A 26715-nucleotide genomic window follows, 5' to 3' on the forward strand; every position below is an offset into this window, starting at 1 on the left:
TAATGCACTGCAGTGACAATAGCTTGGTAGCAAGAGAAAAGATTTAGATTCATCACAAAACAGCAACTTAAAAATTTCTAACAACAATGAATATATATTAATATATAGGTACAAGCTGAGTATCCCTTACCCAAAATGCTAGGGACCAGAAGTGTTTTGGATTTCAGGTTCTGGAATATCTGCGTACACACAATGGGACCCGACTCTAATTACATAATTCATATTTCACATCCGCCTTATACATATAGCCTGAAAGTAATTTATCCAACATTTTAAATAATTTTGTGCAAGAAACAAAATCTGTTTAAACTGAACCATCAGAAAGCAAAGGTGTCAGGTGGGGAATTTTCCACTTGTGGGGTCAAGTCAGTGTTCAGAAAGATTCAGATTTTGAAGCTTCTGGATTTCATATTTTTGAATTAGAGACGCTCAACTTGTAGTATCATTCACTCTGGCTTACGTACTGACCTCGTACTTGAAAGTACTTTTCCATAAATATCAGTAACTGTGGCCGTTCACCAAATATAGAAGTGATAAAACAAATAAAAACGCAAAATCAAAGCACACTTCTAGTTTTTTTTTAATAAAGTTTGCTTGTGATGATGACCTTCTGTGCTCTGGAACTTCTGTTTTACAAAAAATTGGAGTTCTTACGGTCCTTCTCCTTACTCAGGTTGCTGCCTGTTGCCAGAAAGGACTGGCTGTGAAATATCTTGGAGGTAGCTTTCTTTTTAGAGAAAGCAATTATTTCTTCTTCCAAAAGTCTTCTCTTCAAGCTTCATTCTCTCTTCTTGGTGAAGTCTCTTAAGGTGCTCAAATTTGGCCTGTAGCTCTCTCTCAGCTTCTTTCAATATGGCTTCTTTCTCCTTTACTGGCTGCACAAACATCTGTTTCATTTCTTCTTCCTTCCTCTGACGTTCACCATGGAAGTCATGTCTTTTGGCTTCATAGGTCTCTTGAAGACTGACCGGCTTGTTTTCTGGGCCCACATCTGTAAAGCCCATTTCCTCCAGTTTGCAGCGCCTGTAAAGCTCATAGTGCCTGGTATGGGTCTGCTCTCGCAGGTCCTCCATATTTGTACAAATGAGCATTTCCCGCAGCTTTACAAAGTCACAGTGGTTTTCGTTTTCCACTTGTACAACACCCCAAGGGTACTGGCGAGCTTTGACCATCTTGTTTCCGACTTTAACCTCATCCATACTTCCCACAGCAGCAAACGGCAACTGTCCATTCATTGCAGCATTGACCTTAGCAATAGTGTCATCATCCGTTGGAAACTGGTATATCTGGACGCCATTGCTGACCAATTCACTCATGAACTTGATCTTAAACTTCTGTAATTCAGTTTTAGAAACCGTATTTACAAACCAGTGATTGGCAATCAGTGGTATAATGTTTACCTTACTGTCAAGGTTCTTCATGGTTAAGAGATCAAGTGTCTTCAGAGAGTGGCCTGTGGGTGAAATGAAGTACATGGATGCGAGAATCATGGTAGGTAAAGAGAGAACGTTTAATCTTCAGTTATTCTTGGAGATAGGCCTCAAACTGAGCATCTATGTAGTCAACTATCAGTTGGTAGCTCTCTTCTTTATTTATTTGGTCACCAAATTCCACTCTATTCACAATGGTCAATTTCAGTCGAACATTACTTTCCTGGAGTTCTTATGTCTGATGTTTAAGTTTAACATTTGGGCAAATATGTGAGGATTCGTAGTCTTCAAGATTAGTATTAAACAATGTGTCAATCAGTGTTGATTTTCCAATTCCAGTTCCCCCACACAGAGAATATTAAAGCAGAAACCTTGCTGAATGGATCTGTTCACCAGCTCATCAGGCAAACTCTCAAAACCAACATGGCCAGACATAGTCAAGGAACGAATGTTTTCTCTTTTTCTCTGTTCATCATCAGATCCTTGTGAAGACATACAAGTTGTTTTCGTTGCCATGTGAGACTGAAAGAGCAGGTGCCGCGCCACCTCGGAGCCATGATCGCGGGCGGGGGCACGGTGAAGCGGGTGTATCAGCCCGGCCCGAAGCAGCTGGTCCCAGCGAGGGAAGTGGGAAGGTGGGAGGGCTGCAGTCCCTAATCCTTTTTAAATTCAGTATGTTGCAAATAACTGCTCTTAGTCTAAGATTTTTATTTAATTAATTTTCAAATCATGAAATAAGTAAAATTTATTAATCCTTTTCTTATGTTTTTTGATTTTTGTGTCTGAAGAAATCCTGCCCACACCTTATGTTGGTTAGGATGGCTACTATCAAAAAAACCTTAAAATAATGAGTGTTAGCAAGGATGTGGTGAAATTGGAATCCTGGTGCATTATTGATGAAAATGTGGAATGGTGCGGCTGCTGTGGAAAATAGTACAGAGGCTCCTCAAAAATTAAACATAGGATTACCATATAATCCAGCAACTCACTTCCAAGTGTATATCAAAAAGAATTGAAAACAAGATCACAAGGAGAAATTTGCACAGTCATGTTCATAACAGACATATCACGATAGTCAAGAGGTAGAAACAACTCAGATGTCCTTCAGTGAATGACTAGATAAACAAAATGTGGCGGATATATAAAATGAAATAATTTTAAACCTTAAAAAGGAGGGAAAGCCTTTCACATGTTACAAGATGGATGAACTTTGAGAACATTACACTAAGTGAAATAAGACAATAACGAAAAGACAAATTCTGTATGATTCTACTTACATGAAGCATGTAAAGTAGTCAGATTCAGACAGAAATAGAATGGTGGTTGTCAGCAACTGTGGGGAGACAGAAATGGGGAGTTGTTATTTAATGGGTATAGGATTTCAGTTTTGAAGATAAAAAGTTCTGGAGAGCTGTTGCACAACAATCTCAATATACTATATACAATTGGACTCTACACTTAAAAATGGTTAAGATGGACTGCGTGCTGAGGCTGATGCCTATAATCCCAATGCTTTGGGAGGCTGAAATGGGAGGATCACTTGAGGCCAGGAGTTTGAGACCAGCTTAGGCTATATAGAGAGACCTGGTCTCTACAAAAATAAAAATAAAAATAATTAGCTTGGCATAGTGGCCTGTGCCTTTAGTCCCAGTTACTCAGGAGGCGAGGTAGGAGGATTGCTTGAGCACGGGTGATAAGGTTTGGCTCTGTGTCCCCACCCAAATCTCATGTGGAATTGTAATTCCCAGTGTTGGTAGGTGATTGAATCATGGGAGTGGACTTCCCCCTTGCTGTTCTTGTGATAGAGTTCTCACTGGATCTGGTTGTTTGAAAGTATGTAGCACCTCCCCCTGCTCTCTCTCTCCTGCTGGCCATGTGAAGACTGTGTCTCCTTCCCCTTTGCCTCCCACCACGATTGTAAGTTTCCTGAGGCCTCCCCGGAAGCAGAAGCCTGTACAGCCTGCAGAGCTGTGAAGTGATTAAACTTCTTTTCTTTATAAATTACCCAGTCTCAGGTACGTCTTTATAGCAGTGAGAACAGACTAATACACCAGGAATTTGAGGTGGCAGTGAGCTATGATCACACCACTGCACTCCAGCCTGGGCAACAGAGACCCTGTCTCTAAAAAAAGTAAATGAATAAATAAAAACAAACAAAAAATAAAATAAATTGGTTAGGATGATGAATTTTATATATATATTTTTGCCACAACTACAAATTTTAAAAAAAGAAATCGTGTTCAAATTGGAGATCATAAAGATGTTTATCTCTATTTTCTTATGGTAGTTTTAATTTTTGACTTGTGTACTTAGGGCTTTAATCTACCTAGAGTTCACTTTTGAATATTGTGTGTTTGTTACAGTCCCATTTATTGCATAGTCCATCCTCCTTCAGTTACTTGTGGATCTAATTTTGGTCTCTTTATTTCCTCATTAGTCTGTTATGTAGCTCTGTGCTGGAGTCATACCTCCTTAATTACTATAGCCTTATAACAAAGTCTTGATTTTTGATAGGGCAAGTCCATCCTCATTGTTCTTCTCTTTCAAAAAAATTATCTTGACTATGTCTTCTATGAGAGTTTTAATAAGGGCTTATCAAGTTTAACATAAAAATCTTATTTGGATTTTGATCGTTATTCCATTTAACTGGGGCGCAGTGCAAAATTTATGGTATTGAGTTTCTTATCCATGGGCATAATATATCTCTCAATTTATTTAAAGTTTCTTTAATGTCTTTCCATAAAGTTTTGTAAATTTTTAAATATAGACCTTGGACCTCTTTTTATATTGATTTCTCTCTGTAATTGTTTTGTTGCTATTGTGAATAAAAGCCTTCTTTATTATAGTAGTTTTACTGGTTGATTCAAATTTTTAAGAAAGCTATTGATTTTGGTATTCTGATTTTGTATAGAACAATCTTTTTGGACTCTTCTATTAGTGGTCATATTTAATGTATAAATTCTACTAAAACTTCCATATATTACGTGAGAACAATGAGAATATTTTTTTCTTTTCTAATCCTTATAACTTTATTTTCTTGTCTTGTACAATGTCAGTATATCCAATACATAGAAGTGGTGCAGGTAAGTAGTGATAATAGCCTGATAAGTCTTATTCTTGACTTTCAAGGAAGACTTTTAACACTCCATGGCTTATTATTATGTTTGCTGTAGGTTTTGGTGCTCTTTTTCAGGTTAAAGGAGTTGCCTTCCATTTCCTCATTAACCCACTTATGCCCAGTGTTCCATTATTGGAACCCTAAGCATGTGGGAGTTATTTATATCCTACTACTCAAGGTCATCACCAAGGTCTGATTTTTTCACTCGTGCAAAAATTCAAAAAATTGCAACCTCCAGCATAAATGGGTTAATATTATTTTTCTAGTCATGACGGGAGTTTAACATATTCATAGGCTTTTTCTGAATTCCAAGTTTGATTCTATTATTTTGTAGTCTATTTATTTTAGTCTATTTTATTTTAGTCTATTTATTACTAGGTCTTTTTAATATAAAGACCTTTCAACTTCACACACATATACACATAGGTACACACATATGTATCACACACAGTGCTAGGGCTAGGTTCAGTTTATTAATATTTTTCATAATTTTCATATCTATGTTTATAAATAATATTAGTCCATTTTTCACTTCTATTTTTAATAAATAAATTGGTAGATTTCTTTGAAACAATTTTTACAAGGTAGTGATTATTTGTTCTTTGTGCATTTGGTAAAATTTTTATGTAAAACCTACTGGGCTTGGAATTTTGGGGGATACATTTGGCTACTGTTTAATTTTATTTAATAATTTAAAGGGTAACACAGAGTCAGCAATTCACTTTTGTTTGTGAAAGGAAGAGCTTTTAGCCTTTTATCAGTGACAAAGGAAAAAAAACAGGATGTATAAGAGAAAAAAAGAAAAAGAAAGGAAAGGAGAGAAAGAAAAGAAGAGGAAGAAAGAAGAGAAAAAACTAGGCAGTTTGGGAACAGTGAGTCTTGTTTTTTATTTTTGGGATAAACACACTGAATAACTTGTAGCTAACACCACAAAACAAGGCCAAAACTTTGGGAGTTTAGTTGTTGAATATACTTGACAGGCTATCTCTGAATAAAGTCTGCATAATATCCTTCTGTTGGCACCTTCGCTTTAGTTAGACAGGATCTGCACTGTTTTACTCAAAAAAATTTTCTTAGTTTCTCCTTTTTCAGTCAAAAGAATTTCCCAAAGGAGCAAATTTGACTTTAAGCATGTTTAGTCCCTGTGATGCAGAATCATCAGTTAGAAGTTTACTGGACATTAGACATGAGAAGAAGGAACACCCATAGAAGAAAAATCATAAAAGTTATGAAAAATATTTTGAAGGTATTTTGTATTCATTGTTTTTTTTGAGACAGGGTCTGCTGTGTCACCCAGGCTGAAGGGGCAGTGGCACCATCACAGCTCATTGCAGCCTTGACCTCCTGGGTTCCAACAATCCTCCTACCTCTACCTCTCAAGTAGTTGGGACTATAGGAGCATAGCACCACACCCAGCTAATTTTTAAATTTTTTGTAGAGATGTGGTCTTGCTGTGTTACCCAGGCTGGTCTCAAACTCCTGGGCTCAAGCAACCCTCCCACGTTGGCCACCCAGAGTATTGGAATTACAGGCAAGAGTCACTGCACCTGGCCTATATTCATTTTAAAAACTACTTTCTGCCTAATAAGCAGAGTAAGTCTCAAGAATTAGTCTGATCAACTTCAGTTAACAAAGTGACCTTTTCACCTCTAATTGATTGATTGTTTTTGTTTACCTATTAAAAATTAATTATTACACACATTCCATAGTGGCTGCTTAACAATCAAGGATAATTGCATTACCTAGGGCTATTTTAGTTAACAATTTCATGGTAATCTTTAAAATTTTGGTTATTTAAATAATTAAATTTTGTTATTTAAGCCATAAGCAAGTTAGAAATTACGCACTCTACTTTAGTAACTGGTTTAACTAGAGTAGAAATCCTTTTACAAACCAGTAAAATCCAATGTCAATGTCTTAGATCCCTCCCTAAAATTATCATGTCTGATTTCTCATAAGATCTAATTAGGAGGTTTCTTTAGAATATTTGGAAAAGTCAAATGAATGTATCCGAAATAGATGTCTAAATTTAGTTTGTCTGATTTTGGAGGGAGACAATCATAGCTAGAATTAAAATATTATATAGTGATTATTGCATTGCTTTAGAAGAAAATAATTAAACTGAAGTTTCTGTCAGTATGCCCATGTCCCTTTCTTTTGTGGTATTCCTTGGATTCCTGTAAAGCTTTGAAAGTATCAGTGGCAACAAGTAATTGTTGGGCATGTTGCCATGTGCCTGTAGTCTCAACTACTTGGGAGTTGGAGGTGGGTGGATTGTTTGAACCCAGGAGGTCAAGGCTGCAGCGAGTTGTGACAGTGCCACTGCACCTCCAGCTTGGGTGACAGAGCCGGACCCTGTCTCATACATGTATGAGGGTTAATACTTTATAGGGTACTTTGAGGCCAGTTATCAAATTTAACATTTGACAGGTGTGTTGGTGGAGAAAAGATTTAAAGAGGACTATTATGAAAGAAAAGAAGAGAATGAGGAGATGCATAATATGATAAAAATGCAAAGGTAAGTCTGACGGTCCATCAAGGATTTCAATCTGAAGGTTTTGGGAGGAAGCTCTCTACTCAGGAAGACACCTTCTTAATCCATAGAATCTTGAAAGGAATCTGTCTACTTTAACATATGACCTGCTTCTAGGGATCTTTTCATGAGCCTCAGGGTCAGATCTTCATTTGTACTTGATGCCCAAGCTATGGAATTCAAAGAATATTTGCATTAGGGCACATGTATCTGTAGATGTGTGTCCTAAAGCTTAAGGACACCATTTGTAATCAGGAGAACCTGAAGTAGTTCTTTCCAATGGGGCTTCAAGGCTCACTTTCGATACTCTTTTAACGTACTCAATCTTCCAGATGTACATCTTTCATGAAATGTAGATCTGGTGGCTGTTATCATTAGTGCAGGAAGTGAACTTGAGGACTTTAATATTTTTACTTTAAAATATCATGATCTTAGTTTGTTTTCCCAGGGCTTTAAGGAAGTTTCTGTTTATGGCTGAGTAGTATTCCATGGTGTATATTTTTAATCATTGGTGAGTATTGAATATATTCTCCACTTGGAAGGACAATATTAACATATTCATATTGTTATTAATGTATGTTAATATTTTCTTTCCAAGTGGGGAAAGTATTAACATATTTTGTGTGTGTAAATGAGCTTTAGTGTTTTGGTAAGGAAAGAGTTTGAATTAAACCAGGACATTTACACATTATTATTAATGCATATTTAAACTTTGAAGCAACTGAATGAAATTCACTTGTAAATGCACAAATGATCAATGGAGTAGGGTCCTAAGTCCTGCCCTACCTTTGTAGTTTTTCCTTAATTATGGAAGTATTTGGTTACTCATTGTGTTTCTTGGGGAACATTTTTCACCCCAATGTTTTTGAAAAGTTTGATCCAATTTTCTCTGTCACATAGATTAGTTTTTGTTAGATAGCAATGAGAGGTCAGAGATTGGCTTTGGGTGACTTCATGTGGCACAATTTTTGACATAGCATTTTTTTTTTTTTTGAGATGGAATTTCGCTCTTATCATCCAGGCTGGAGTGCAATGGTGCAATCTCAGCTCACTGAAACCTCCACCTCCCGGGTTCAAGCGATTCTCCTGCCTCAACCTCCAGAGTAGCTGGAATTACAGGTGTGCGCCACTACGCCTGGCTAATTTTTGTATTATTAGTAGAGACGGGGTTTCACTGTGTTGTCCACACTGGTCTCAAACTCTTGACTTCAGATGATCCACCTGCCTCAGCCTCTCAAAGTGCTGGGTTTGCAGGTGTGAGCCACCCTGCCCGGCCATATCTTTTCTTTTTTATATAAACAGCCAGCTATGTTTAAATATCGTTTTATTACTCAGAAATCAGAGCAAACAATGAATGGTTTTATAGTATTGATTATGATTAAAACAGTAAAGACAGTTTAGCAAATAGGTGGAAAATTTTCTTTAGTTTTAAGAGTATATTTTTAAGGCTGGGCACGGTGGCTCACGCCTGTAATCCCAGCACTTTGGGAGGCTGAGGCAGACAGATCACGCGGTCAGGAGATCAAGACCATCTTGGCTAACACGGTGAAACTCCGTCTCTACTAAAAATACAAAAATTGGCTGGGCATGGTGGCAGCCTGTAGTCCCATCTACTCAGGAGGCTGAAGCAGGAGAATGGCGTGAACCCGGGAGGCAGAGCTTGCAGTGAGCCAACATCGCGCCACTGCACTCCAGCCCTGGGAGACAGAGCAAGACTCCGTCTCAAAAAAAAAAAAAAAAAAAAAAAAAGAGTATATTTTTAGACATCCACTTCCCAGAAGATAAAGTAGATGTACTTTTTCTTATTCCTTCTGCTAAATACACCTAAAGACTCTGGACTATAAATAAAACAATATAAAAGAAGGATTCTTAGAGGTGGAGAGAAGAATGCAGGTTAGTTAGGGACCTTCAGATCTGAGAATAATGTGATGATGTGTTCTCTGGGTTTTCTTTTTATTTCATATATCTCAGACTTGGAGCCAAATAACTCAGCAATGCAGAAACACCAAATCACTCAGACCTCCCTACCACCCAACTCCCCAAGAAAAACTCCAAGAAAAAAAAGCTTGTTCTTTGTAGTCAAAAGACCAAGAAAGGGGTAGCTTAGGAAGAAGACTTTTTGACAATTGCTATTCTACTCTAGTCAAAAAACCACAGAAAAACTAGTCCCCACCCCACCCCAACACAAGCAAAGGCTGAGTGGAGAGCTTAGACTTCCACCTTCCTGAAGTTGCAATAAGGTATCTTTAAACCTCTGCCAGGTGGTTTCAGAGAAAGTTAAGTGGGGAGCCAAGACTTTCTTCTTGTTGGCAGGTATCAAGAGTTCCCCACACCAAAGTGTCAGTAGAGATATTCTGTAGAAAGCCTAGACTTTCACCTCCATCCAGCAGTAAAGAGGCGTTCCACTTTCTCACCGCTGTGGTAGTATCAGAGGAAGCTGAGTAGAAAGTCAGTACTTTGAACATTGCCTAGCAGTATTGGGGCCACCTCTAACATGTGTCAGTGAAGACCCTGTGGGGACCATGAACTCCCATGCCTGCCCAGCACTTATGAGGAGCTCCTCCCGTTAGTTGTCAGCCGAGACCAAATGGAGAGTCTGGACTTTTCTTACTCCATCTAGCAGTAGCAAGGCAGTTCCTCCCCTTGCCCTGTTGGAGTGGTGTCAGAGATAGTGAGCTAAAACAGAGTTTAAATAAGATTTGGCATCTCAAAACATAATACAAAAATGTCAGGTTTCAACAGAAAGTTACTTGTTTACCAAGAACCAGGAACATCTGAAACTAAATGAAAAAAAAAAAATCAACAGATGCCAACTTCAAGATGACAGAGATTTTAAAATAATCTGAAAAAGACTTTAAATAGCAATGATAAAAATGGCTTAATGAGAATTTACAGAAACAATGGAAACAAATGAGAAAAATAGCCTTAGCAAGTATGCTAGTTTTGCTAGGGCTACCATAGCAAAGTACCACAAATCAAGTGGCAATAGGTTTTAGAGTTTAGCAGCTAGAGATCCAAGATCAAGGTATCATCATGGTTGATTTCTTCTGAGGGCTTTGAGGGAGGGTCTGTTCCAGGCTTGTCTCTCTCCTAGCTTGGGTGGTTTGCTGGCAGTCTTTGGTGTTCCTTGATTTGTAGGCAAATCACTGTGATATTTGCTTTCATGTTCACATAGCTTTCTCCCAATGTGCATGTCTGTGTCCAAATTTTATCTTTTTATAAGAGCACTGGCTATATTGGATTAGGGACCCAACCTACTCTGGTATGACCTTATCTTAATTAATTACATTTGCAACAACTCTATTTCTAACTAAGGCATGTTCTGAGAGACTGGTGGTTAGGACTTTAGCCTATAAATTTCTGAGAGACACAATTTTAACCCATAACAGCAAGAAAACAGAAAGCTTCATCAAAGAAATAGAATATATAAAGAATAACCAAATATAAATGTTAGAACTGAAAAATATAATCATTAAAATAAAAGCTAAGTGGATAGACTCAACAGCAGGTTGGAGGAACAGAGAAAATAATCACTGAACTGGAAGATAATATAAATCACTCACCTTAATTAACACAGAAAAATAGACTAAAAAGAAATGAACAGAGCCTCAGGGGGCTCTGTTTTGGGACTATAACAAAATACCCAACTGTCATGGCATTGGAGTCCCAGAAGGAGAGGTAAAAGAGGGTGGGGGCTGAACATTTTCTAAATTTGGCGTCAGATGTAATCCTGGATTCAAGAAGCTGAGTGAATCCAAACCAGATAAACCTAAATAAATCAGTACCAAGACACATCATAATTAAACTTAAAAAACTAAAGACAAAGGTCTTAAAAGCAGAAACAGAGAAATTATACCTAACCATATGAGAAAACAATACAATTACAGAGGACTTCTCATCAGAAACCATGAAGGCCAGAAGGTAGTGTCACAATATTTTTCAAAGGTTAAAAAAGATACCTGTCAGCTTAGAGTCCTATAGCTGGTGAATATATCATGAAATAAATAGGAAATTAGGACATTCTCAGATAAAGGAAAAGACAATTTATTGCCGGAAGATCTATCCTGAAGAATGCTGAAGGAATTTCTTTAAATAAAAAGGAAATGATAAAAGAAGGAACTTTGGAACATCAGGAAGGAAGAAAGAAAAAATACAGGCAAAAATATAAATAAATACAATAATAGGCTTTCTTTCTCTACTAGACTTCTAAATTATGTCTGACAGTTGAAGCAAAAGTTATAGCATTGCCTAATGTGGTTCTAAATACATGTAGAGAAAATATGTAAGAAATATATTATAAATGGGGGATGATAAAGGAACACAAAAGGAGATAAGATTTTGATATTTCATTTGATGAAACCACATTATATCACATTTTTGTACATACACATATGTATGAATATACATAAACACATACATAAATATATATGTAAATACCTAAAACAACTATTGGAAAAAGTTATACAGAGATAGACTCTAAAACACTGTAGATAAATCAAAGTAGAATTCTAAAATATGTCTAAGTAGCCCACAGAAAGGCATTAAAAAGTAAGAAAATAGAGAAAAATAGAAAACAAAATAGCACACATAAGCCCTAAAATATTTTAATAGCCCTATAACTGTTAAGGAAATTACACTCATAATTTAAAAACTCCCCCGCAAAAGAAAGCTCCAGACCCAGAAGGGCCTACTGGGAAATTTTCTAAGATGTTTAAAGAAGAATTAACACGAGCTCAGTACAATCTCTTAACTACATTAAATGTAAATGATCTAAATATACCAACTAAGGATAGAGATGGATAAAATGAATTTAAATCACAATCCTTCTATATACTATCTGCAAGAAGCTCAATTAAGATTCAATGATATAATCAAGTTGAAACTAAAAGGAAGGAAATGGTTATATCATGCAAAAATTTTTAAAGGAAATCAAGACTAGCTCTGTTGATATCAGATGAAGTAGACTTCAGGGCAAAGAATATTATCAAAGACATAGAGAGATGTTATATAATGAAAAAGAATCAACTTACCCAGCAGGTATAGCAATACTAAATGTATATACACCAAAAAACAGAGTTGCAAAATGTGTGAAGCAAAAACTGAAGGATCTAAAAGGATAATTAGACAAATCCACGAGTATAGTTGGAGACTATTGTTACAGTTGAAAATATCACTACAGACATTAAAATATCCAAAAATAATGAGATATTACTAAAGACTCTACACATAAATGTAACAACTTAGATGAAATGGCCCTTTGAAAAACAAAAATTACTAGAACTCATCCAATGTAAAACATAATTTGAATAGCCCTATAAGTATTAAGGAAATTACATCTATAATTGAAAAACTCCCCCAAAAAGAACTTTCCAGACCCAGATAAGTTCACTAGAAAATTCTCCAAAATGTTTAAGGAAGAATTAACACCAGGTTTATACAATCTCTCCCAGAAAATAAAAGAGAATACTGCTTAACTCATTTTATGAAGTTAGTGTTACCTTGACACAAAAAAACAGAAATAGACAGTACACACACACACAGACACCCACCCACCCCAGAACATACAGATTCACAAATAAAAAGACAAAAATCATAAACTAACATTAACAAATAGAAGTCAACAATATTTAAAAAGATTGCACACTGATATGGTTTAGATATTTGTTCCCTCCAAACCTCATGTTGAACTGTGATCTCCAATGCTGGAGATAGGGCCTAGTGGGAATTGTTTGGGTCATAGTGCGGGATTCCTCATAATGACTTGATGCCATGCCCTCGGTGATGAGTGAGTTCTCACTCTATTAGTTCATACAAAAGTTGGTTGTTTACAAAAGCCTGGCACCTCTTCCCTCTCTCTCTCTTGCTCTTCTTCTTGCCATATGATACCTCCCCCTTCACCTTCTGCCATGAGTAAAACTTCCTGGGGCCTTACCAGAAATCAAGCAGATACTGGCACTATGCTTGTAGAGCCTGCAAAACCGTGAGCCAAATGAACCTCTTTTCCTTATAAGTTATGCAGTTTTGGGATTTATTTACTTATTTATGTTGTTGGTGGTGGTGTTGTTTTTGAGACAGGGTCTCATTCTCTCACTAAGGCTGGAGTGCCGGGGTACGGTCATGGCTCACTGCAGCCTTGACTCCTGGGCTCAAGTAGTCCTCTCACCTCAGCCACCTGAGTAGCTGGGACCACAGGGTGTGAGCCACAACACCTGGCCAGTTTTTAAATTTTTTGTAGAGATGGGGTCTCCTTATGTTGCCCAGGCTGGTCTTGAATTCCTGGGCCCAAATGATCTGCCCATCTCAACCTCCCAAAGTGCTGGGACTAAAGGCATGCGCCATTGCACCTGGCCTCAGGTATCACTTTATAGCAATGCAAAACAGACACCATCACCAAGTGGTGTTTATTCCAGAGATGCAAATCTGGTTAATTATTCAAAAATCAATTAATATCACTGGACATGGTGGCACATGTCTGTATTTCCAGCTACTTGGGAGGCTGAGGAAAGAGGGTCACTTGAGCCTGGCAGTTTGAAGCCAGCCTTGGCAACATAGTGAGACCCTGTCTCTAAAAATAAAATTTAAAAAGTCAATCAATGTAATTCACCATATTAACAGACTAAAGATGAAAAATCTCATCATCATATCGACTCAGAAAAGTATCTGACAATATTCAACATCCATTAATGATAAAAATTTTCAGAAAACTAGGAATAGAGAGGGACTTCCTCAATTTCATAGAGAGCATCTACAGAAAACCTACACCTAACATTATACTTTCCCTTTAAGATTGGGCAAAGGCAAAGATGTCTACTTTTTTTTGAATGTAGGTTTTTATTAAATGGTAAGCATCTGTGACAAGATCCCTGAGGAAATAGGTCAATGTATGTTTAAAATACTTTCTTTTTAAGATTTTCCAGGCTCTGAAATGCAGCATTTTTTGAAGTACAGGTCACTGATAGTCCACCTGAAGATACCCACTCTTAGCACTCTTATTCAACATAATGTTGGAAGTTCTAGCAAATGCAATTAGGCAATACAAAGCAAACATGCACACAGATTAGAAAGAAAGAAAATGATCCCTATTTGCAGATGACATGGAAAATCTCAAAGAATATACAACAAAACCCCTATGGTTATGGAAATATTTTGTATCTTGACTGCATGCTAATATCCTGATTGTGACATTGTACTATAGATTTGCAAAATGTTACCATTGGAGGAAACTGGATAAAGGTTATATTGACTCTTTCTTATTATTTCTTAGAAATGCATGTGAATCTATAATTGTCTGAAAATAAAAATAGTTAATTGAAAAGTATATCTTTAAAGTAGGTGTTAAGGCTGGGTGCAGTAGCTCACACCTATAACCCCAGCACTTTGAGAGGCCAAGGAGGGCAGATTGCTTGAGCTCAGGAGTTTGAGACCAGCCTGGGCAATATGGTGAAACCCCATCTCTACAGAAAATACAAAAATTAGTTGGGCATGGTGGTGCATGCCTGTAATCCCAGCTACCTGGGAGGCCGAGGCAGGAGAATCACTTGAGCCTGGGAGGCAAAGTTTGCAGTGAGCAGAGATCACGCCACTGCACTCCAGCCTGGGTGACAGAGGGAGACCCTGTCTCAAAAAAAAAAAAAAGTCTTTAATCTAAATAACTGAGTTTGGTTTTCTTTGGATGTTAGATTATCTCCAATAGGCAGCTCTTTAATTTATTTTAGAATTTTCACTGGAGAGGCACATGAATAAGGTAGAAAACTCCTTTGTTTCCACAGCATGCTGAAATCATGGATAATTCCAAAAGCAAAATATATTAGCGGTATATTTACTCTTAAATATCTGGGGAGGTGCTATGTTCATATTGAGTTATCTCAGTAGAATTAGAGCAGAATATTTTACATTAAAATACTTATAAATTATAACATATAAGTACAAAGAATATCTTATTCTTAAGCTCTGAATCATCTCTAAATACTATATTAGGATTTTCATCAGAGTTGAACATCAGTCAACAGAGAAAGAGAAAAACTTAGAGTGTGAACAACTCTTAGATTTCAGCAGAGATTTTCTCTTATTAGCAAGAGAGAAAAAAGGAGCTTGACTTATGTTAGCACGGTTTTTAACAGGTATATAGGAAGAAGACAATAAAACAGAAGACACAGGCTGGGTGCGGTGGCTCATGCCTGTAATCCCAGCACGTTGGGAAGCTAAGGCAGGTGGATCACAAGGTCAAGAGATCGAGACCATCCTGGCCAACATGGTGAAATCCGGTCTCTACTAAAAATACAAAAATTAGCTGGGCATGGTGGCACACGCCTGTAGTCCCAGCTACTTGGGAGGGTGAGCCAGGAAAATTGCTTGAACCAGGGAGTTGGAGGAGGTTGCAGTGAGCCGAGATGGTGCCACTGCACTCCAGCCTGGCGACAGAGTGAGACTCCATCTCAAAAAAACAAAACAAAACAAAGCAAGAAACAGGAGACTCAGATATCCTGTATCCATTGAGAAAATTATCATTACTGTGAATCGTTTTTCTCTAGTGGCTATTGGACTTTTCTGTAACTTGGTATTCTGCAGTTTGTTTTATTTGCTTGCTCAGGACTTAAGGTGCTTCTTTAATATGAAGAAATATATTTCTTTAATTTTGTAAAAATTTCAGTTATTATACTTTTTGAATACTGCCACTTCCCACCCACCTTGTTCTTTACTTCTGGAACTTCGATTAATGTGTGTTGAGCCTCTAATTCCATAAAGTATTTGCAAAGTCAGAAATGTAACATATACTCATTTAATATGATCTCGGGTTCATCGAGGAATAATTTGTACACAGTAAAGTGTTCTCTTTAGGTGCTCTGTTCGATGAGTTTTGACAGATGTATGCACTCATGTGAGTGCTAAAAAGATGTAGAATATTCCTATACTCAGATCATTTTGCTAATGCACCTTTGTATTTAATCCCTTTCCCCCACATCCAGTCCCTGGAAATCACTGATCTGATTTCTGTCCTTATAGTTTTACCTGTTCTAGAAGGTCATATAAATGAAATCATAGAGGATATAGCTGTTATTTGGCTTCTTTCACTCAGTGTAATGCTTTTGAGATTCACGCAGATTGTGGCATGCATCTGTAGTTCATTCTTTTTATTGCTGAGTAGTGTTCCATAGCATGAGTGTATCACGGTTTGTTGATCCATGCTAGTGGTGGACATTTTAGTTGTTTCTGTTTTTGGCAATTTTGAATAAAGTTGCCACAAACATTTACCTATGGGTGTTTTTATATCACTTGGGTAAACACCTGGGAGTAGAGTTGCAGGGCTGTTATGGTAACATCTTAGGTGTGGGATTGTTTATTGGTACGATAAGAAACAAATAGCTTTCCAGTTATTGTACCATTCCATTCTTAGCAGCAATGTATGAGAGTTCTAGCTGCTGTGCATTCTTGCTAGCACGTCATACTGTTAGTTTTAAATTTTAAAAAAGTTCTTTGGTAAAGTGTCTGTTCAAATCTCTTGTCAATTTAAAAATTGAGTTTTGTGCCTTTTTATTATTAAATTGACTTCTTTATAATTTAAATGCATGTCCTTTACTAGGTATATGTTTTGCAAATATTTTCTCCCCATCTGTGACTTCTCTTTTCATTTTCTTTACAGTATTTTTCAAGAGCATACTTTTTTATTTTGAAGAAGTCTAATTTAGCAATTTTTTTCTTCTATGTTTTGTGCTTTTTGTTTCCTAAGTCATCTTTGCCTAACCCAAACTGATAAACAGGCTGGAGGGGAGGTGTCAGTGTTCCTGGAACAACGATTATATTCATTTATTGGCTTGAGGCTTTCAGGTAAGGAAGATAGTGTAATTTCAGAACTGCACTTATTGCAGATCTACAGATGCCTTTGTCTCAACATCAAGGCCTGGATACATAACAACATTTCTTGCTGCTTCCCAAGGCTAGTGGTGGGCAGCCTCTGTGTATGTGTGTGTCTGTGTGTGTGTGTGTTTGTTTGTGTGTGTGTGTGTCTGCGAAGGTACAGAACTCCTTCTCCTTAGTGCAGGCTTGTAGCAACATTCCCTCTCTCTGCGTGGGTGTCAGAATCCTCATATCTGACCCTAAAGTCCCCACCCCCACTGCCCTGGTAGGATTAGCTTCCCTCTATTTTACAGAATTTTCTTTTCTTTCATTCTTAATACTTGACAACTGGACATTTCTCTGCATTTTAAGCTTGAAGATATATTTGGAAATACTTTTTATACTTATGTCATCCAGTATTTTATGTTTATAGCAGGTACAGGCCCTCCTTACAATAGGTGATCCACCACGTTGCCAGAAATTCTCTTCTTGAAGACTGTGTTTTCTGATTAAACCCGCCCTTACAATTTAGAATTTAGTCTCTTTTTTTTTTTTACATTTACTTAGTTATCCTTCACATGTTTTAAATCAAGTGCTGAATTGTTTTCAAAAAAAATGGGAGATGGATCCTCCTTCTTGAAGCTTATAACTTTTATAAAATCCAAAGAAGTTCCTTTAAAAATTCCCCTCCCAGACAATTGCATCCTCCACCATCTAAGTCTCTGTTATTCAATTTTCAATTTCTCTTCCTGGTTACATAGTTTGTGCACTTTGGTTTTACTCATTAATTATACCTTTTTCTCCTTGACTTACCAGAATCATTAAATGACCACAGGATTTTCCCTATTACTGCATATTTAAAAATCTTCTTTTTCATCAAATAATAGTGTAGAATATCAGAATAACCTGCATATTTGCTGCATTATGCATTTGGAGGTTTGTAGAGAACAGAACAATAATTTTTATTTGAGAACAGAAAAATAATTTTTTATTTCATGTATTTCCGGTTCTGTTTTAAGTCTGGAGTGATTATGTGGGAAGTATGAAACATGCTTCAACCCACAATGGTCTTACTACCTGATTGAAGAGGATCGGCTTTTAAAAGAAAAAATCTTATAATGCTGTAATATGAACAGCATGTAATGAAGTGCTGCAACATTGAGTCATAAGTGCACAGAGGTGGGGACAGCCATGGAAGGTTGAGAGGTTGGGTGAGGCTCTCCAGGGTCCTCAGAGCCCTAAAGACACCGAACGATTTGGAATGACAAACAAAGAGAGACGCTGTTCTGACTGGGAAGCAGCCTCAATAAAATACAGAGTACACATAGAATATGAGGGCTCGGTAAAGGGACCCTCGTGTTCCCCACTTCAGTCACAGAAAGTAAACAACTCCCAAGAAAACCTTTTCTGCAAATAAAATAACCAGTACTTCTCTTGAGGGGATCCACAAGGAGCACTTTTACAGATGGATGAATTGGCAGCTATGTTTTGTTTGGTAAAACAGAAACCAGCAGGCAAACATCCTGATATTAACTCAGGAACATCTCCAGCCACAACATTTTCATTTGTTCTTATGTATTCTTAGACCAGATGAAGTGGATTTTTCCCTTACAAAGGAATTCAGAATGTATACTAAGGAAACCATTCCCTTCTGGGATCCAATCTGGTCCTTGTTTGGGAAACAAAATGTGAAACATATCCAGGTGGCTGAAAGAGAAGAGACATCCTGACAATACTCATCAGAAGGCTCCCTGGATCCTCCCTTCCTCCACGTCATTTTACCAGCCCTTAAAAATGTATTTTTCTCCCAAATAAGGATACTTATATTCGCATTCTTTAAGCAGTCCTAGTCTTAGTGAGAAGGCATGCGTATACCATCCCAAGCATGCACCACAGAACAAGAGATCAGCATGCTTCCCCTCAAAGGCCTATTCCCACGGGCCTTTCCCATGTCCCCTCTTGTCACCACTACTTATATCTCTGTATTTCACACCAAAGCCAATGGAAATTCCACATTCTGCCTGGATTCTGTAAGGGTCTCATCATCCAAGGGCAAGAACAAATTGCTGGCAAACAGTCACACACATGTTTGTAATCACTGACATTTGCACTGCTACAAATAAAGAATGCATTCCTCCTACACATGTACATTGAAGATGGTTAGGAAAATCTGTTTTGAGTTAAGCTTCTTCTCTTTGATATGCATTTCCAATTGCTAACCCAATGCTGCTTTAATTTTGTTTGTAGGAAGCTGAACTGACACGAAGCAAAAGAAGTCCATTGTTTTGGATTGAGTTCCATACTTGGCTGGCCCAGAGGTTGATCTCACCACCATTCAGAGATCCAAGAAGAAGCCACCTGTTGGATTTAAGAAAACCCAGTAAGATGGTTGCTACTATGGTTTTTTTTTTTTGTATGTATGTCTCTGCAGGTAGAAACCTAGTTAGCCAATAAAATGTACTTTTGCATGAAAATTGAAGTAAACTTTGTCTCAAATATGAGGAACTATGTCAGTCATACAGCAATTGTATGGCAAGCCTAAATGATGGTCAGCTTTAAACAAATTTCCACAGGTAGGCCCAGGTTTCCTATCTCTTTTTTAGTGTATCTTTCTTGCTCACAAGTACGTTACTCTTTCATTAACTCCTTCATTCAAGTCTCCAGCTCTTAATCAGCTCCTTCTCTCACCTTCCTTGCCTGAGCATCTCTCCTATCATAGTTTCCCATCTAGACCATACATCTGCCACTGCTCCCCTCATAACCACCATCTCACTAGCCAGGGTTGACTCAGCTCTATGCACAAGATATCTCTGACTAACTCCTTCATATAAGCTGAGACTGCCATCCATCAGCATATCTTGGACTTGGTTTCCTAATTTTGTTCTTCCACTTGCCTTTATTGCTCTTTTAATTCTATTCCAGTGATTTGTCTGGTGGATTGTTGTTTATTGCTACCCATACAGGATGGAGACATTAACATAGGAATCAATTTATTCAGCGTTTTCCTCCCTGTTTGTCCCCAGATAATTCTTCAGTATGGAGACAGGTTGGTATTTTTTGGGTACTGCCATCAGGGCCTCTGCCATCTGTAAACAAGGGATGGGGGGTGTGGATGGAAAAAAGAAAAATGACTATGCTGATTTCTGAAAATTACTGAGATTGAGAAAACCAAGGTCTCACATGGAATAGTTGTGTTAGATCCCAACCTGGATAGTAAGTCTTCAGTATCGTTTCTCTGAAGTCATTTAGGTTTTAATAAGGTCAAAATAACCAGGACACTGAAATTGGTACTATTGTCATCAATAAAGAATAGGCAGCATTTTTGGCTGTCATCATTAGCAGGAGGACAGATTGATGGTATTTTGTCCTAAAAGCTAAGGACCTTCCTACTTCTCACTCAAAATCTTTTTCTTAATTATATTTGCCTGAATTGTTTTGTAGCTATTGGTCCTTATATTCTGTATTAGAAACTAAATAAATCGATTTCAATCTCTTAACTAAGATTTATAATAATACAAATTTACTTCTTAGTAGTCTGTTTTGGTTCAGAGTGTACTGTTAGGAAGAGGACCTATTTGGAGGGTTGTTCTCTACCCATCTTTTTGGGAAAGTAGTATGGAAGAACACTGAACCATTAAGCAGAAAGGAGACACAATTTCTTTTTCTTCAACTTGACAACCCAATTCTCAACTGCAAGGCAAGAGAAAAAAGTAAGGCACATCTGTTCTATCCCCTGCTGTCTATCTCTACCATCAATTCTATAGGTTGAGATAAGAGAGGCTAGAAATAAGATGTTGATCTTCAATTATATTTTTCATTCATTCATTCATTCATTCATTTCCCGTGGGAAAGATTGAGGCCAAGCAGGTGAAACAAGGTGAAGAGGATGAATGGAAAAGAAAACATATACAATATTTAGCTTCCCAAAGTGGTGGGGTGAGGCACTGGTGGAGAAGAAACAGTGGGTTCTCAGCTTTGGACAGGTAAATGCCTGAAGCTAGTGTCTGCCTTGAGGTAGTTTTGCTCTTTACCTCTCTAAGTACAAACAGCAGATGACTCAAGTTTGAGCAGAGAAGTGGGCAGAAGTGTGTTTGTTCTCTGCCTCCAGATGTCTCCAGTGATTATCTGGCAAGCCGCCATACAGGAAGACAATTGACTGAGTGGTACATATTCCTCATATTCTCGCATTTCTAAAAGTCCCAGTTTATTTCTAGTAATTGGTTCTCTGTCATTGACTGAAAAATATATATTATTAAAAAAAACTTTGTAGAAGACAGGCTTTGCACTTCTTTGCTTTCGTGCTTTAGAAAGCAATGTGGTATTTTCTAAAACATTACTGGTTCCACCCAAACATTTTTCCTTGGAGATACAATTAATTCAGGTTAACATAACTGAACAAATATCCATTGACTATTCATCTGTAATATAGAAGAGGACTTCAAAAGGTTCTTGGAAAATGGAAATAAAAGATAGAGGCCAGGCACGGTGACTCATGCCTGTAATCCCAGCAGTTTGGGAGGCCGAGGCAGGAGGATCACCTGAGGTCAGGAGTTCAAGACCAGCCTAACCAACGTGGAGAAACCCTGTCTCTACTAAAAAATACAAAATTAGCTGGGCGTGGTGGTGCATGCCTGTAATCCCAGCTACTTAGGAGGCTGAGGCAGGAGAATCACTTGAACCCAGGAGGTGGAGGTTGCAGTGAGCCAAGATCGTGCCATTGTACTCCAGCCTTGGCAACAAGAGTGAAACTCTGTCTCAAAAAAAAAAAAAAAGAAAGAAAAAATATAAACTTGATTTCTCAACATAAGCTCTATGTAGTTTAAGACACTTACATAAGTGATGATATCAGCCATTTTAGTCCATTCCTAAAAAACTGATGGGCCTGGGAATTTAACCATGTCAATGTAGTCTTTTTTACATTATTAACTGAAGAAAAATAAGTGCTCTTTAAAGATATTTTTAAGATTAGGAAACAAAAAGAAGTCAGAAAGTGCCAATCAGGACTGTAAGGCAGATGCCTGATCATTTCCCATTGAAATCCTCATAAAATTGCCCTTGTTTGATGAGAGGAATGGGCAGGAGCATGTCGAGGTGGAGAAGGATTCTCTGTTGAAGCTTTTCTGGGAATATGTCTGCTAAAGCATTGGCTAACTTTCTCAAAACACTTTCATAATTAGCAGATGTTATCATTCTTTGGCCTTCCAGAAAGCCAACAAGGAAAACGCCTTGAGCATCACCCAAAAAACTGTTGCTATGACGTTTGCTCTTGACCGATCCACTTTTGCTTTGACTAGATCACTGCTACTTCTTGGTAGCCATTGCTTGGATTGTGCTTTGTCTTCAGGATCATACTTCAAACATAGTAGAGCCATGTTTCATCTCCTGTGACAGTTGTTCAAAGAAAAGTTTCTGGATCTTGACCCCACTTGTTTAAAATTTCCATTGAAAGCTCTGCTCTTGTCTGCAGCTGATCTGTCATGCAATGTTTTTGCACCCATAGAGTGGAACGTTTGTTCAACTTTAATTTTCAGTCAGAATTGTGTAAGATGAATCACTTGAGATATCTATGGTGTTGGCTATTGTTTTATTTGCTAATTATCTATCCTCTTCAGTTTGGATATAAACAAGATGAATTTTTTCTTTCAAATCGATATGAATGGTCTGCTGTTGTGGGCTTCATTTTCAACATCATCTTGTCCCTTCTTAAAACGAGTTATCTATTTGTATACTGCTGATTTATTTGTGGTATTGTCCCCATAAACTTTTTGTAAAGCATCAGTGACTTCACCATTCTTCCACCCAAGCTTCACCATAAATTTGATGTTTGTTCTTCCTTCAAGTTCAGCAGAATTCATGTTGCTCTGATAGGGATGCTTTTCAAACTGAGATCTTATTCTTCTTAATAATGCAAACTAGATCCTATTCATACATGTATAACAAGTTAGCACAAGTTTATTTCAGTGTAAACAAGTTTTGAAATATATGCATAGTTTTTTCATAATATGCATTTCCATGAACTTTTTGAAGAACCTAAATGATATGTGTCCTGTTATAAGCAGTTAGCAAGAATTTTAACCTGCAAATAAATATATTGAGGAGTATATTTTCTGTGCCAGAATAATTCTACTTCCTGTGTTTAGGAAATAACAGAGTGAAAAACGTACTTTGATATATTTTCTATCTTTTTTGAACAAACAAAGAATTGTGATTTCAGTTTCATGTGTTTTTTCTGAGGAGCTGTAACATGTCCTGGCAAGTGACAGTCTATAAAACATCTACTTAGATTTTACCTTCGTCTTTGAAATAGTAGCCTGACCATGTTTCCAGTGAACATGTCTGCAGTCAGTGCCAATTTTCCTTCGTACTATGTATCTTTTAGTAAAAAGATAAAGCATTAACCTTTTTTTAAATCACAAAACACCTCTACAAGGAAATGTACTAAAATATCTATACAAAGGAATATATGTAATATCTATGACTAAGAGCTATGAGCAGATCACTAAAAATCAAACTGGAGATAAAGCCAGAAAAATGCCCAAAGCCATTTGGAATTTTCTTTCATCTTAAGCTGCTTGTTGCATTCCTGGATGTGGTGGAATTTCCACCCAGTTCGTACCTTTCTATTCCCTGTTTTAACAACAAAATCCACATGCAGGCACATCTTTACAGAATTGTTAAATTGTATGCATTTGCACTCTCTTCCTCTTCAAACCCAAATAGTACAATCTCAAATTCTGCATAGCATCATTAAAGTATTCTGTAATTAAACCTATAATGATAGGTACATAAGAACAGGGAATAAAAATCATAGATACGGCCGGTCATTGTGGCTCACACTTGTAAACTCAGCACTCTGGGAGGCTGAGGCTGGAGGATTACTTGAGGCCAGGAGTTCAAGACCAGCATACACAACATAGTGAGACCCTACTTCCATGAATTTTTTTTTTGTTTTTAATTTTCCAGGCATGGTGACACGTGCCTATGGTCCCAGCTACTCAGGTGGCTGAAGCAGGAGGATGGCTTGATCCCAGGAGGTTGAGGCTGCAGTGAGCCAAAATTGAGCCACTGCATTTCCAACCTGGGCAACAGATTGATACTCTGTCTCTTAAAAAAAATCATAGGTACTTCCAAAAAAATGTTAAATCAACTAAAAAAGCATCATGTAACTTTTACGAAAACTAACCTAGCTCCTTGCAGGCAAGATGATTGCAAAGATTTTCAGAAGTCTGATTATGGATCACAAAAGAAGTGTGTCTCACACATAATCCTGTTCTGGGTGGTTAAGGAGGAAGGAAGTGTACTTCATCAGTGGAAGTAACAGAGAATGGAAAAATTATACGGTGGATGGTGCTGTGTGGCTTTGTGAACTACTTTGCTGCATTTTCCCTTGAGTGTGACAACAATTTTAATGTAACTGTGTCTTGCATCTTGCAGCACAAAACCCCTGAAAATGAATTTCTGATGGTTGAGAATGAGTCTCATGAGGAAATCAGGAAAATTTTTAAAAGTATGATATGAATAGCTCTTACAATGGATCTTTAAAAAAATAAAATGTGTTTTGAAAGAAAGGTTTGTTTGGGCTTATCTCGCCACAGGACTGTCTGGGTTTCTACCCCCAGTGGAAAAGCAACGCCGCTCTGGCTTCCCGCCTCCTTTTGTTCTGTGGCAATCATCCATCCACGTCTGCAATGTGCCTACAGTTTCCAATCACACATTTCTTTCTTGCTGCCACTGTGGAGTTAAGGCATATGATAGCATTTGGAAGAAAATAAACATCCCTTGTAATAGGCCAATATGGCAAACCCTGGTGAATGGGATCTATCAAAAGCAAACTTGGGTAATGATCAAGGGAGAAAATAAAGCCTTTATTCTTGGCTGCTGAGACTGGTGACTTCCAGCTAGGCTGTTCTTTCATTTTATTGTTAGGGTGAGTTCAAGTACACCTAACGCCCCAAGGGGATCACACCGTTGAAAGACTCCATACTTAAAAGAAGAAGAAATTCTAAAGTTATAAACACATCTAACTTGGAACCATCAGGGTATTCCATATTTTAGGGCATTTTCTTTTCAAGTTCTCCTTCAGTTCACATAAAAGCCCTACTTCTTTGTTTTTCTTGGCCAAAGGATAGGGCCCTGGACAAGAGTTCTGGAAAACCCTATGGAGGCCTTGGGAGCTTCCCCTCCTGGTGCTGGCAGCCGGCAGATGCCTGTGATGCTATCTATGCCTGTCAGTTTAATCTCACAGCGCTGCCTAACAGGCACGACATCCTCCTGGAGTGCTTTTACTGGAACTGTTTTAATGACTGTGAATAATATTTTGAAAGACCCAACACCTGATCTTCCATTAACAAACCTGGCTATTTTGCTTTTAAATGTCCAAAAGAGCCAATTATCCTGCAAATATGATTCAAGTGTACCAGATTGAATTAGAGAAGTGCATATTTCAGGAAACTTCCCTTGCATTCCAAATCTGTCCAGTTGAGGTAGGGTTTTTTGATAGAAAACATTTCCTTTTTTTTTTTTTTTCCCAAACTATGTCCCATTTCAGAATACTTACAAGATCTCTCGCCCTTGGTAACAGAGGGGAGGGGTTCATATGTTGACATCCAACTTCCTGAGAGGTGGTGAGAGACAAAATCTCCCCAACCTCCTTACCCAACTGTAATGATGAAAGACGTACAACAAAAGGATGTCTTGTTTAATGTGGGATTTTATGTGCCACTGGAACACAGGCAACATCTAATGTGAAATGGCTTCTGTTTCAAACAGAGGGCCACTATTTTGCCCTCTGTTTACTATGTTGCCCAGGGTTACCACAGCCTTGCTAGAGTTCCAAGCGCGGTGGTTATCAGCAGAGATGGATGCCATTGTAAGGAGCCTGGAAATCCCAGGTGTAGGTACTGAATAAACAAGGAAGATATTGTAATAATCTCCGTTTTGAGGACAAGGGAAAGAAACAACCACTGAAGAATTTTAATAAGATATTTTTCTAGCCTTCAAACCATTTTCAGGAATATTTCAGCAGGGTAGGACTTAGGGCCACTTATTCAGCCTCATGATTGGCCAGTTTCTGTCCATTCCTGCACCTTTTCTCCTCCTTCTCTCGTGGGTAGTTCTCTCCAGTTGCCTCTTCTCTTTGCATATCCAGGCCATGCTGATAACATTAGTGCTTCTGCAAAGATATAGATTTTAACAGGGAAAGGAGATGGCGTCTGGCATATGGTAGATAATCAATGTTGGTTGACTAAATAAAAGCCAAACTTCATCTCCACTGACTTTATTACTACTTAAACTGAACATTTAAAAAAAGAATTAGTCTTGGACGTGATGCAACATTATCTCTAAGCCAAACTTTTTTACTATCTTGGGTTTTACAGCCTTCTTACCCTTCTGGTTAAGTGAGAGCAGGCAACTCCATCTGGCATGTAAAGAACTGGAAAAAATTTCTATGGATTTTTGTATCTGTTTATTTCTCCTTGTACATGTTGTAGCTACTGGTAGAATATTTGGATTTTTGCCAGTTTGTTAGAAGAGTAGATTTTACTTTACGTTTACTTTTTATGAGCAAGATTGAGCATCTTGTTATATGTTTAAGTGTCATTCGTGTTTCTTTTTAAAATAATTTCTTATTGTTACCTCTCGCCCATTTTTTTCTATCAGGTTGTTGGTCTTTTCTCCAATTTTAGAAGCCTTTGTAAATTAAGGATATTAGTTAGCTCTTTGTTACATGTGGCAAATATACTTCTCTAGATTGTCATTTGTTTTGTACTTTGCTACTGTAAATGTGTTTTAATTTCATA

The 26715-nt window shown here is 37.6% G+C and overlaps 1 long non-coding RNA gene and 1 pseudogene across 2 annotated transcripts in view; one reads left to right on the forward strand and one right to left on the reverse strand.

Annotated features, from left to right (window-relative positions):
- Positions 1-514: 514 nt before the first annotated feature.
- On the reverse strand, positions 515-1977 carry LOC129042646 (septin-10-like; annotated as a pseudogene).
- Positions 1978-12870: 10893 nt separating this feature from the next.
- Positions 12871-26715, forward strand: part of LOC129042648 (uncharacterized) — a 54973-nt gene continuing 41128 nt past the window's right edge. Inside the window, exons 1-3 of one of the 2 annotated variants that reach the window (XR_008504166.1) lie at positions 12871-13061; positions 16722-16906; positions 19163-19295. This is a non-coding gene — a long non-coding RNA (uncharacterized LOC129042648). The remainder of the gene's footprint in view (positions 13062-16721; positions 16907-19162; positions 19296-26715) is intronic. The other variant, XR_008504167.1, reaches the window with a different exon arrangement.

This window comes from Pongo pygmaeus, chromosome 7 (genome assembly GCF_028885625.2).
Source record: "Pongo pygmaeus isolate AG05252 chromosome 7, NHGRI_mPonPyg2-v2.0_pri, whole genome shotgun sequence".
Classification (NCBI taxonomy): Eukaryota; Metazoa; Chordata; class Mammalia; order Primates; family Hominidae; genus Pongo; species Pongo pygmaeus.